The sequence below is a fragment of the Tursiops truncatus genome, unplaced genomic scaffold (genome assembly GCF_011762595.2).
Source record: "Tursiops truncatus isolate mTurTru1 unplaced genomic scaffold, mTurTru1.mat.Y mat_scaffold_51_arrow_ctg1, whole genome shotgun sequence".
Classification (NCBI taxonomy): domain Eukaryota; kingdom Metazoa; phylum Chordata; class Mammalia; order Artiodactyla; family Delphinidae; genus Tursiops; species Tursiops truncatus.
In genome coordinates this window covers 91,584-105,037 of record NW_022983334.1, presented here as the reverse complement: position 1 = coordinate 105,037, position 13,454 = coordinate 91,584, and the positions used below count along the sequence as shown (strand labels likewise).

General features: G+C 38.4%; 1 pseudogene; it reads left to right on the top strand.

Moving 5' to 3' along the window:
• Positions 1-5,014: 5,014 nt before the first annotated feature.
• On the top strand, positions 5,015-5,952 carry LOC117310908 (centrosomal protein of 78 kDa pseudogene; annotated as a pseudogene).
• The last annotated feature ends 7,502 nt before the right edge of the window (positions 5,953-13,454 follow it).

The following is a 13,454-nucleotide window of genomic DNA, read 5'->3' as shown; positions in this document are numbered from 1 at the left end:
TCAGCTCCTAGAGGCCTCTCACTTGCCTTCCCTGCCACACCATTGGACTTCTTCAGAGCCAGCAATGGAGAGTCTCCCTCTTGTCCCTTTTGTACTTCAATTCAGGAAGAGTTCAGGTCCTTTTCATGGGGTGCCTGAGTAGGTCACATCCACCTAGAATAATCTCCCCATCTTAAAAAAACAACTGATTTTGAACCTTAATTCCGTCTGCAAAATCCCTTCACTGCAGCACCTAGATTTAGAGTTTGATTGGATAAGTGGAAGGTTTGTGTACTTCAGTAAGTAGGAGTCTTAGGGGCTCTGTTAGAATTCTGCCTATTGCAAGCAGTGTCCCCACTTCACGGACCGAAGTGTCTTATTTCCTGAAACTCCTAAGGGAGTTTATCAGTGTTCATTTTATTTCAGTGACCTTGGTGAATGGGAAGACTACCACCTCCGTGAGCAGGAATGGCACCCAGCTTCCTGAGTCCACAGTGTGGCTCTGCTACTTAGTGGTGTGACCTTGGCTGTGCTGCTCTACTTACTCTACTTCTCTGCCTCTGTTTCCCTCATCTGTAAAATAACATGGAGTTAGTGATTGTTCTTTCCTCGTACGGTTTGTTTTTTAAATAAATTTACTTTATTTATCTGTTTTTGGCTGCGCTGGGTGTTTGATACTGCTCTCGGACTTTATCTACTTGCGTCGAGCGGGGGCTACTCTTCGTAGTGGTGTGCGGGCTTCTCATTGCGGTGGTTTCTCTTGTTGCAGAGCACGGGCTCTAGGCGCGCAGGCTTCAGTAGTTGTGGCACGCGGGCTCAGTGGTTTTGACTCGGGGGCTCTAGAGCGTAGGTTCAGTAGTCGTGGCGCACGGGCTTAGTTGCTCCGAGGCACGTGGGATCTCTCTGGACCAGGGCTCGAACCCGTGTCCCCTGCACTGGCAGGCAGATTCTTAACCACTGCGCCATCAGGGAAGCCCCCTCTTAGGGTTTTGATGATTAGATTTAATGCCCAGGGAACTCCAGGAACAGTGCTTGACTGTAAATTGCTTTAAAAGTGATTACTTTTGGAGCTTCCCTGGTGGTGCAGTGTTTGAGAGTCCACCTGCCTGCCGATGCAGGGGACACGGGTTCATGCCCGATCCGGGGAAGATCCCACTTGCCGCGGAGTGGCTGGGCCCGTCAGCCATGGCTGCTGAGCCTGCGCGTCCGGAGCCTGTGCTCCGCAATGGGAGAGGCCACAACAGTGAGAGGCCCGTGTACCGCAATAAAAAAAATAAAATAAAATAAAGTGGTTACTTTAAAAAAAAAATGCTTTTGAATCTGCAATTATGCAATTCAGGTGTGTTAAGCTTGTTCATTAATAGGAGTTCCTACTATAAAGAGACCCACAAATAAAAATAGAACTTTTCTTTCTTGTTCTTAACTATTTATTTCTGACTTGCTATGTTATACGCATATGCCTTTTATGGTGGGCTGCCACAAATTTATGTTGGAAAAAGTGGAATTTAAATAAATCTTTACTATGCTAATTTGATAGATTTTGATAATTCATTTCACTAGCATGGTATGATATTACCAGTAGCAGACTAAAATCTGAGTTCACTTCTGGCTCTGCCCCTAAATCCTGATGAGTCCTATAGCTGGAAAGGCTTTTGGATATTATACTACGAATTAGTTATAACATTTACTCTGTTTGTTTAGGAAAAACTGGAGGAGTGCCTAAAGCAGTTAAAGGAGGAAAGAGTAATAAGACTTAAGGCTGATAAATGAGTCAATGAAGTAAACAATTGCTTATACTTTTGGGAGTGTTTTGGTTTTATTTCGATTTGATTTTAATCCATATACACATAGTTTGTAAACTTCAAAACTATAATATGTTGCAAATTGGTTGTATCATATGGACTTTTGCATTTACTGGTATTTAGTGATCATATGATCTATATTCCAGAAAGCATGTTTTTAAAAATATGAAAATCTCGTTGTGTGTGTGTGTGTGTGTGTGTATGTGTGCGCGCCCACATGCGCTTTATGACATTAGCTTATGATCTGTTCATGATTCTTTGATTCAAGAAAGCACTTTTTGTGCATATACTATATATACAGTAGCATAAAAGACATGATGAGACTCTCATCATGAGGCAATGAATTAGGAAAGTGAATCATTTAAATAAATTTAAGATATTGGAAAACTTCTAAGAATGCAATGAAAGATAAAAATATATACTATAAGAATTACATTAGGTAATGTGCATGAAAGCAGGGCATAATCTAAAAAGTTCTAAATATACTTTATCAGAGGTTGAGCGTAGGGAGGAATTTTTCAAAGTGCATATCCACTGGATTGGCGGACACTCATTCAATAAATGGTGAGCACCTGCTCATATAAGGCAAAAGGGGCATCATGAACATAACAGGCTTTCTGAGAAATACTGGAGTTGAGCTTATAGGGGGTTTTAAGTGCATAGGTGATGAGCGGAAGGGGAAGAGTGCACGGGAGTGAATATTTTGAAGGAGCCAAAGAAAACATTGGTGATCATACATTTAATAAATTGGGTTGGGTATGATTTAGGACTTTTAAACGTAAGCATTAGATATTTTGTTCACTAAAGTTAATTCTTAACATTCAGCAGAGTTGTAATATGTTTTGTTCAGATCAGATTCTATAATTCACTTTCTAATTTAAGGGAAACTTAAAGCAGGTAATCTTCTGATGTGGAATGAGGCTCCATTATGAATTGAACCAGTTAGAAATGTGATCTTTCGTGAAAGATCATTAATAAAACGATAACTTTGGTTTACTTATATACCACCTAAGCGTTATATAGGAAACTTTGTTGGGTGCCTGGGGGTTTTGGTTATTATGTGATAATGGTCTCTGTCTTTACTGGTGGAGAGTTAGGTTAATTACAGATTAATTACATTTTGAGTGTTTTAGTTTTGTTCCTTTAAACTAGGCAAGACTACTTTTGATGACAATGAGAAAAAAATCATGTCAGACATTTTCCGTCTTCTTTTATAGCTAGAACATGAAAATGCCCAGTTAAGAAATGTAACTTTCTCTTTGTCTGAAGTCCTTCATGTCCACAAGCATGATCCTGGATGATGAAGGTGTTTTGGGCAGCACTGAGAATTCTTTTCAGAAGTTCCATGCTTTCTTGGATCTCCTTAAAGATGCTGGGTTAGTTCATTTCTCTTCATGGCGTTCTTCTCTTTGCGACTATAATGGTAGTTTGCTGAGGAACTGGAGCAATTTTCATCACTTACGTGGCCATATTTAGCCAAATTTAGTGTAATTATAGGTAATATAGTTGACGTTTTAAAAGGAGGAATTAAATTTTTTAAGAAATGCAAATAGGGGAGCCTGCTTTGGTAGAGTGGGGAGCCCATTATAAAAGAGTAACCTGTAGACAGAGTAATTAGTAGGTACAGTTTTTTGTAAAGACTAAATTGAAAGCAGTTTTCATTGAAAATATTCGGGAATGGATAAGAATTTTCCTATCTTTCATTTACTTTGCTTGTTTGATAAGTTTGAATTAAAGTTATTTTTGTCTTAGACATACAAATTATTATTAATCTGCAGGGAAGATATAGGTCAGTGGTTCTCAACCGTGAGCAATTTTGCTGAAAGAGGGAAGTGGAGATTGATAGTTGATGGAGTAGTGTTTTGTCAGTGAATGAGTTGGTGTTGGGAAGGAAGGAACAAACACATTCTTGGAAACTGGAGGAAAGGTGGTAAAGAAGTGTGGGAATGGAGGTGTGACTGGCAGTGGACGGGGTGCACAGTACATGTTGAAGCTGCTAGTGAGACAGTGGGATGTCTCCTAGAGGATGAATCTGGAAAGGGCTGAGAATTTGGGGGAGAGAGAGACTTGTAGTACGGAGTAGGATGTTGGCTTTTAAGATTTTAGAAGTATTTCATGATTGTAGGTCTGGGGAAATCTAAACTGCTCTTCTGTGATTATAATAACCTTTATCTTTTCTCCTTTCCTCCTCTGGTCCAGGCTTGGGCAGCTGGCCACAATGGCTGGTACAGATCAGTCCGATTTTCATTTACTAGGTCGTCCCCAGATGAATTCTACTGTTAGTAGTCCACCTAAAGAAGAAAAGAAGGCACTTGAAGAAGAAAAATCAGAATCAAAGCAGAGTGCCCCAGGACCAACGCAAAATCTCCAAGTAAGTGGAGAGGACAGCACTTAAGGATTCTAAGAGTGATTAGCAAAAAGGAAATGACCAAGTCAGAGAGAAAATAATAATGGTCAGTCTCTAATAGTTCACGTGCTCGGGAGCTAGAAGACTCTGGAGTCCTCCCCAAATCTGAGATTAGTAAATGTGGGCCCGTTTCATGACACTGTATTGTTGTACATAAGAAAACTGGAAGTTCTTTAGAAAGTGTATGAGTTAAAGCAAACTCTCCTTAATGAAGAAAGAAAACATTACAGAAAATATTCCAAATTTTAAGTTGTATAAATGTCTGTTCTATTCATATTTTATCTAGGTTTCTATTTGTATGCAGTCAGCTTAACAATGAAGGAACACTAATGGAGGTACACGTACTGATATAATTTTTAAAATAAGTAATCTTGACATAGCTGATACGTAAGATATTACAGTGACTCACCTGGTCATGGGAATGGGAGGGGAAACCTGTCAGCTTTTCCTCCAGCCTCACTTGGAGCCCCCTTCGCCCAGCTCAGCCAATCTCAGACTGGTCTTGGGAACTGACTGGTCTTGGGAACTGACAGTCTGGTCACAAACTATATTATATACTGTTCACATGTGCCTGGAGGATAGCAAAGAAATTAATTTTCTTACAGAGTAGGGTTTTATTTTTAGTGAGGGGAAGGAAATGGGTAATAACTACCCCAGTCACCAAAGTCTGAAAATGTAGCGGACATAGCCTTGGATATAGCTAGGTTAAGCTGAGAATCACTTGGCAGGATATAATTAGAGAAAAACTGGCTCTGAAATCTTCTGAATAATCAATTGACTGTGTTAATAATAAGATCACAGAGTAACACTGAAGTTTTGAACTCTACTTTTTAATGATTGGCTTTGTTCATCACTGAATTTTTGTCTTGTCTTTTGTCTTTCCCTCCAGTTTCAGAAAATTACAGGTGATGCTGGGATTCCTTTGCCTGTCGACTCCTTCCATGTCCCAGTCTCTACTCAGGAGGCCTTAGAAACTTCCAAAGACAAGCTGGGGGTTGCAGTCACAGAGCAGCGGCAGGAGTCTTTTGAAGATTTCATTGCTAGAACATGTTCTCCTTCAGCAGACGTCATTTCTGGAACTGGAAGTCAAAGAAAAGAAGAGGAATTACCTAGAAATAGCAGGTCTTCTTCAGAGAAAATGACCAGAGCATAATATACCAAAAACTACTCTGCTAAGAAACAACCTGGGAAGGACCTGCATTCCTGCTCTGACTCACCTGTAAAGCAGAAAAGCAAAGGAATTGGGCAAAATTCTTCTTTGCTTAATGAACCAATTAGAAGTGAGTCCTCAAAAAAACACATTTCTGTTAAGAAAGAGAGTACAATAGTGACTGTTTCTTCAAAGACAACTAAAAGTAAACTCAGTCTACTAGAACATTCTGAAAGTGATACTCTTGGATCTGATTGTGAATTTCCAGAAAGCATCCATATTCCATCAGGCCTAACATAGGTCTAAATCTTTTAAAATCTTTTAAAATTATGTTTTTGCCTTCAAATTTTAATAAATTATTTATGTTTTTATTATAGCATATGGTGTTTTAAAATACTTGACTGGAAGCCATTAGAGAAAGATTTATCTATACTTTTTTATTATAATGAAAGTTTTGGTGTATTTTTCCTTATGACAGTTTGCACCATTCATTCAGCTAGTGTTTACTGAGGGTTTCATATGTACAGTACTTTTCTGGGTGCTATTGCTTTCAGCAGTGAACAAAATAAAGCTTTTGCTCTCCTGGAACTAACACTCTGTGGTGGGAGAAAACATAAACAACAAAACAGGGTAAGGGGTAAAAAGAGATGGGAATAATAAATGGAATAGTTTTACCATTTGGTTAACTGTCAAACTATTATAAATCGTATGGCCAGAAGCCATTGACATATTTTAATTCACAATAACCAGAGAGCATCAAACAATTTACCAAGGCACTTAACCGTGTTTATGGATTACAGCAACACTATGAGGTAGGGAACTATTACCATCCCCATTTATAGATGAGGAGTCTGAGGAGACATTATGTGAGTTGCCCAGAATTACACAGCTGTAAGTAAGTGGGAAGCTGGGATGTGACCAGAACCCATGCTCTTTTTTTTTAATGTATGGACTTTATTATGTTTCATTTGTTTCTGATTTATGTGATTTTTTTAAAGATTTTTTTTGATGTCCACTATTTTTAAAGTCTTTATGGAATTTGTTACAGTATTGCTTCTGTTTTATGTTTTGGTTTTTTGGTCGCAAGGCACGTGGGATCTTAGCTCCCCAACCAGGGATCGAACCCTCACCCCCTCCATTGCAAGGCGAAGTCTTAACCACCGGACCACTAGGGAAGTCCCCCTTCTGTGGTGATTTTTATGTCAGTTTTTTTAATTTTATTTTTTATTGACGTATAGAATTACAGTGTTGTGTTAATTACTGCTGCACAGAAAAGTGACTCATTTATACATTTATATACATTCTTTTTCATATTCTTTTCCATTACGGTTTATCACAGGATATTGAATATAGTTCCCTGTGCTATACAGTAGGACCTTTTGGGGTTTTTTTAAATACATCCACTTTTTAAAAAATAAATGTATTTATTTTATTTTTGGCCGTGTTGGGTCTTCATTGCTACACGCGGGCTTTCTGTAGTTGCGGTGAGCGGGGGCTACTCTTCTATGCGGTGTGCAGGCTTCTCATTTTGGTGGCTTCTCTTGTTGCAGAGCACGGGCTCTAGGTGCATGGAGTTCAGTAATTGTGGCACACAGGCTTCAGTAGCTGTGACTCGCAGGCTCTAGAGCGCAGGCTCAGTAGTTGTGGCAAAATAGTCAATAATTTAATACTGAATGGAGAATTAAGGACTCTAGAGCTAACCTTTGGAGAAAAGTAAGAACAGAAAAGATAAGATTTGGAACACTCATTATCCCTGTTTTCATATAACAGGGTTTCTTGTCATCCAACTATTCGTTATCTACATCCTAATTTTAAGGTGTCTATAGATTCCAGCCCTTCTAAGTCAGCAAACTGATCATCCTGTTTCAGAAAATTACTCACTGATGGATTCATAACATAAACATAATACCGTATAATAGAAATAAAATTCAACTTTAAAGTGAAATTCTGAATTTTAAAGATATAATATCATGAAGCCATTGTAAATAATACCAGAGATCTGCTGGGTTAAACATACAAAGCCATTGATAAATGAGGATGTGTAGTTAACAATTTTAAAAAGAGATACAATAGAAGTAAAAGAAAAAACAATTGAGTATCAAATAATTAAGAGAAGGCCTTGGAAAACTGTTGAATTTTTACCAGAATTAGCCTGTTTGAGCTGCTAACATTGAACATGCAGTGAAGGACAGTTTACTGTCCCATAAACCAGTTTTGCTGAAATAATCACTCAAAACAAAATGTAATTCTTTTTTTTTAATTGTGGCACTTGTGCTTAATTAAAATTTAACCTAAATTTTACTGGCTATAAGAGAAAATATACTGGATTCGTTTATATAATAACATATTTTGACATAAATTTCAAATGAAAATTATTTTCAAATGTATTTTCAATTACTCTTCAGTCACTACAGATGATTTTAAGTATATGGATTTTTTTTTTCATGTACAAATCATCCTTGAAAAATAAGGATTCTTTTACTTGAGTAGGACTTATCTTAATCCAGAGATCAGATCTAGGTCCAATAGACAAAATTTTAAAACTTAAAATTTTCTAACAGTAAAAGGCACTTAAAAGGTTAAAACCTCCTAACAGACCAGCATTCCGACTATAGAATCAGCTGATTTATGGGTAGTGAGCATTTTGTTATCAAAATACTCATCCACAGCTGAGTGAGCCTATAGCATGGATACATGGTAGATTTCTGTACCAGAAATTGGATGAGCTTGTGTGTGGATCTCCTTCCAAATGCTAAGATTTCAAGGGCTTAACTGAGACCAGAACAGCATTTTCCAAAGTTGCTGGAAACAAAGAGGCCTTTAAAATGTTCCACTGACAAAGGGTTGTAGAGCCAAATAAAGTTTAAAAACACTTCAGACCAAACTCTACTTAACAGTGAAATTCACAGAGCACATTATAGCTCATTCCACATCTCAAAAGTCCTGCAGTCAGGAAACATGTTTAAATTTACTGAACCCAGGATTTCTCAAGTTTATTTTACTACAAAATCCTTTTTCTTACTTTTTTTCTTTTTTGTTGACTTCACATTCACTAATGTCCCATGGGAGCATAGGTGATATTCAAAATATTTAACAAACTTCAAGTGAAGGCGCTAAACAATCAGGAAGCTGTCTGACTAATTAGACTGACCCTAAAACTAGTGTTCTTTGGATCACTATTTAGAGGAAAAATCTGGTTTAAAACTGAGATCTTAATTGATAATCTAATGCCATCAATCTGCAAAGTTGCCTTAATTAGTAGGGGTTTTTTTTCTTTTTTTTTTTGGTTACAGTTGCTGGACTTAAAGTGTAGCTGATATAACGTAAATCATTTCAAAAAGGTCAAATGTATGATGTCACATGTTCTCTAGCATCAAATCCATTTCACTAAGTCTAAAATAATCTCTTTCAAGAGACGCAATATTTTTTTAACCCTGGAAGGTTCGGTTCTAACCTTAAAATAACTTAAAGACACTTTTCAAAACTAAACTAAAAATTGAAAAAATAAATAAGTAGAAAAGGGCAAGAGCTAAAGTAAGAGACATTTTCACTGGCCATTAAAAAAATTCTCTTCTTAAATCTGATTTTTAAAAATTAATAGAAAAGACTGGCAATTAACTTATTTTCCCTGGTGACTACTGCCTGTTTGGGGTGATACAAACATTTACCTAGATAACTGTGCTTTAGGAGTAATAAGAATTATATTTTTGGTCTCTGTCCCAGTTTCTGCCACAGAGTTTCTAACACCCTTGGTATTTCCTAAGGGATGAGATGATAATGGTGTCTTTTGTTATGTTAACAAGGTGATCTTTGGAAAGCACCTAAGGATGGGAGCGGGCAGCCTGTGGAGCCAACCTTGTGATTAGAGGTTGGAACTTTCAGTCCCACCCCCTTGCCCTCAGGGCAGGGAAGAGCCAATCAAGACTGAGCTCAATCGCCCATGGCCAATGAGTTATTCAGTCACGCCTGTGTACTGAAGCCTCCATAAACCCCCAAGGACAGGGTTCAGGGAGCTTCCCAGTTGGTGAGCACATGGAGATTTGGGGAGAGTGGGCTCCATGCTTTCTCCCCATACCTCGTCCTATACATGTTTCCTATCTGGCTGTTGCTGAGTTTTATCATTTTATAATACACCGGTTAATCTAGTTAATAGAATATTTCTGTGAGTTCTATGAGTCACTTGGGCAAATTAATTAAAGCTAAGAAGGGGGTCGTTGGAACCTCTGATCTGTGGTACAAGGGTCAGAAGCACAGGTGACAACATATACTTGGTGACTGGCACCTGAAGTGTGTGTGTGCATTCCTGCTGGACTGAGCCCTTAACATGTGAGATCTGATGCTATCTACAGGTAGATAGTGCCAGAATTGAGTTGAATTATAGGACACCCAGCCGTTTGAGCACTGCTATGCTCTCTCATTGGAAATGGGGTGCTCAGGACCACTTAATGCTTTCCAGGCTCTGGCTTCTGTGAATTCATGACAACAGTAACCTCTGAAACATACACATGTACCTTTGCCACAAAAAACTTCTGATAGACACATAAGAAATTAATAAAAGTTGCTAAGAAAGGGGGTAAGGGACCTAACATTGGTTGGATGAGGGGGAAAAATATTCCAGAAGGAATTACTACTACTATCTATCTTTTGATAGTATGTGATTTTTAAATATGTGATCTCATTTGATTTTCCAAATACAAATAAACAAGATAATTATCTTTTTTTTTTAAAAAAGGCTGAAGAAAATGTAGTTTTATATACTTCAGGAAAAAGAAAATTGAGGGCGGATTTGATTTTAGTGTTCAGTAGGCCAAGAAATGTGAATAAAGAAAGAATTACTATAAAGGGGCCAGAAAAATGATTTAGGAGACAAGACTTTAGGAGACACTTTCTGATAAGCAGAGCAGTAACTCTTGCCCATTTCCTTTGTTTTTGGCCACCAATGGTTAAAGGCTCCTGTGAGAGGGCTTACAAGGGGACTAGTGTCCACATCAAGTGGATAGCTTAGATCCTGATACCAACTACTGGAAATTATCCAGGGCCCAGGAAAGAAGTACTGGTAAGCTGCAGTTGCCAGCACGGTGCTTGGTAGATGTAAATATTTGTGGGTCTGCTAAATTAATGGTAAGACTATAATTCATAATACCTTGCACACAAACTAGATTGGTAAGTTTTCAGTGGATGACTTTATTACCATTCCGAACTCAGTTAGATGGAACAGTACTCCTCAATGACTGAGAAATCAATCTTCCTCAATCTTCATGTATCACCATCTGCAAACATTGCTCTCTGTCACAGATTACCTGCCTTCAGCTATGGATGAGACAGTGAGATGCATTTCATTCTCCTCTTCCTGGACACACAGAACAATAACCTTTTCTAACCTCCCTTGGAGCCAGGCAGAGGTCAAGTTTTTGCATTCTTGTTGAAAGGGTATGGGTCTACCACTTTCAGGCCTGGCCAGGAGATATTATGCATGATTGACCATGTTCCCTTCTGCTGTAGTTTAGGTAGTCATGCATTTAAGACAACACCTCAAGGTGGAGGGGGCATGGGTTCCTGATTCACTACTTGAAAGCAATCTGCTAAGAATGAACCACCTAATTCACACGGGTCTCTGACAAGAGAAATAAACATTTATTAAGTTAAGACACTTGGCTTTCAGGAGTGTTTGTTATACCACCTAGCATCAATTACCTTGAGTAATTCATTGCTAAACTGGTACACTGGTAATAACCACGGACTAGTGATGAGTCTACTTAATTCCAATCCTCTCCATTTCTCATTGATGATTTACTCTATACTCACCAGAAATTATTTTTCATAGGACTTCTTGATGACCATGTCAGTCTAGAATTATCCATAGTATCTCTGTCTATCTCTTCCTCCAATTCAACTTCCCAGTAGGGGACTGGCATTACCCCTCTGTGTAGATACAACCATGGAGGATCAGGTCCTAACGAGATCGTATCTAGAAGGGCCCTGTTCTACAAGGTTAATGGTTTATTTTGCTATACCTTGGATTCATACGTTGATTTAAAATAAAAAGTGACATGATTTTTGAAGGTTGAAGCTGAGTGGCTGAACCAAATTTCTATAATCAAGTTAACATATATTTTCCCCCTGAGTCTGTACTAGGTCATTTCTTAAAAATTATTTTTTCTATCCTATGAATCTATATGTTTACATGAGCATTAGTTATTATTCCCAACGTCTATGTTATGGACGGAAAATAGGATTCTTCTCGTGTCCCAACTCAAATCAAACAGTAAAGCATTGTTTACATTATACAAGGTTTACATTGCACAGGACTGTTTATATTCTACAAGCATCCTGAGGTCATGTCTAGACCCAATGGGGAAAAATGTCATAATAGATTAGTAAGGACTGTAATGAAGATGGAAGGGGAAAGTGGTGGCATATGTGCTAGGCATTTATTTCCCCAACTGAGGTCATTTCCTTGTCATGTATCACAATGCTACTGTAGTTGCTCATGTGCTGCAATCCACTGCCCACCCATCCACCCATCTAACATTTCTGAGGACTTAATCTGTGCCAAGGACTCTACTCTCTGCCTGAAAGGCAAGTGAAAAGTACAACCCAGGTCTTTCCTGAAGGAGCACATAAAGGAAGACTGATCTCTGAATAGTAAGTGACACAAGATAATGGCTGAATGGGTGGTTGCTTTTATCGTGTACTTGCAGGATAGAAAGCAGAGAGAAAAATAGTTCCAAAGAGTTGGACAGTTATATTATCATTGATTTTCGAGTGACCACCAATTAAAGGGCATGCTTAGCAGCTAGAAATGAGGACCTCATTAGATGACTACAAGAGCCAGACACTTTCAAAACGTTCCCCTAAACTCTCAGTTCCATTTTCATTTCATGAAGAGACAGCTTGGGAAGTCAGAGGTCACGCTCTTGTATGTCCACAACAGGGATGATTTAAGGCACCGGTAAGCTCCTGCTGAACTGCCACCTAAGGTCATATGACTGTGAATCATGGCGGGATATAATGACTTGGGCAACATTCTTTCCTGCAAATACGTACAAGATGGATGATGAACAGTATTGAAGTGTAATATATGGTGCCGATCATGAATTTAAATTCCCTCAGAAATGGAGGAGAAACAATTAGCAAAGGGCATTCTTGACTTCGTTGAGCAGCAATGCCTCTCTGACTCCCGAGACACTCATTTTCAGCAGTCAGGCCACAAGATGTGTCTTCAATTTCTGCAAAATCTAGTTCTAGCTAGATTTGGGGAACTAATGGGAACATGATCTTAATGGATGTCTCATGTTTCTCATGCAGTGTGGCTGTGGAATTTTATGGGATGGAGTCAACAAAAAAGACAGGTCCTTTTTTACAGCATTCTTTATATCTGTTCAATCTTGTCACTACCATAGTGTCCTACTAAAAGGACGTTTCAGGGACTGTGTGAGGCCTGGTACAGTGCGTTTTTATAGTCAGAGTGGGTCAGCGGATGGAGAATCACATGAGAGAAAACAAGAGGATGAGGTGCCATTCCTGGCTCCAGCTTCACCTCAGAGAATGACCTTGGCAGAAGCACTTAACCTCACTTTGAATCTTTGAACGTCAGTTTTCTTATCTGTGAAATGAGGAAAGAACATCTGCCCCTTTGCTCCCTCTCAGGATTGTTGGAGGATTAAACAGATCAGGGCTATAACCTGAAGTACAGTGAACTCATGAGGAAAAAAATTAGACATCACTTAACTGTATAATATTCTTTTTAATCATTACTAATTTCCAAAGGTGAAGAAAACCTTGTTTAAAAAAATATGTAAGCTGATTGTTTTTCTGGAAACAAAATAAAGGCTCAACTAGCAACCCTGCATTATAAAAGAGAACCTGAAATGCACATTCCAAATCTACTTCGAGACAGAAAGACCCCCAAATTCCTTCCAGTTTCCTAAGATTTTTCCACTATAATTTTTTTTGTTATTGTCTTCTTCATAAAATGTTAGTTATATTTTGGGGTTTTGCTATTGCATAGTTTAGCATATATAAGGAAATCGTCTTTCCAATTCACTAATAAAAAAGGGAGTACAGGAGAGAAGAAGGAAGAGAGGGAAGACGGAAGGAATAAATAGAGAACAAA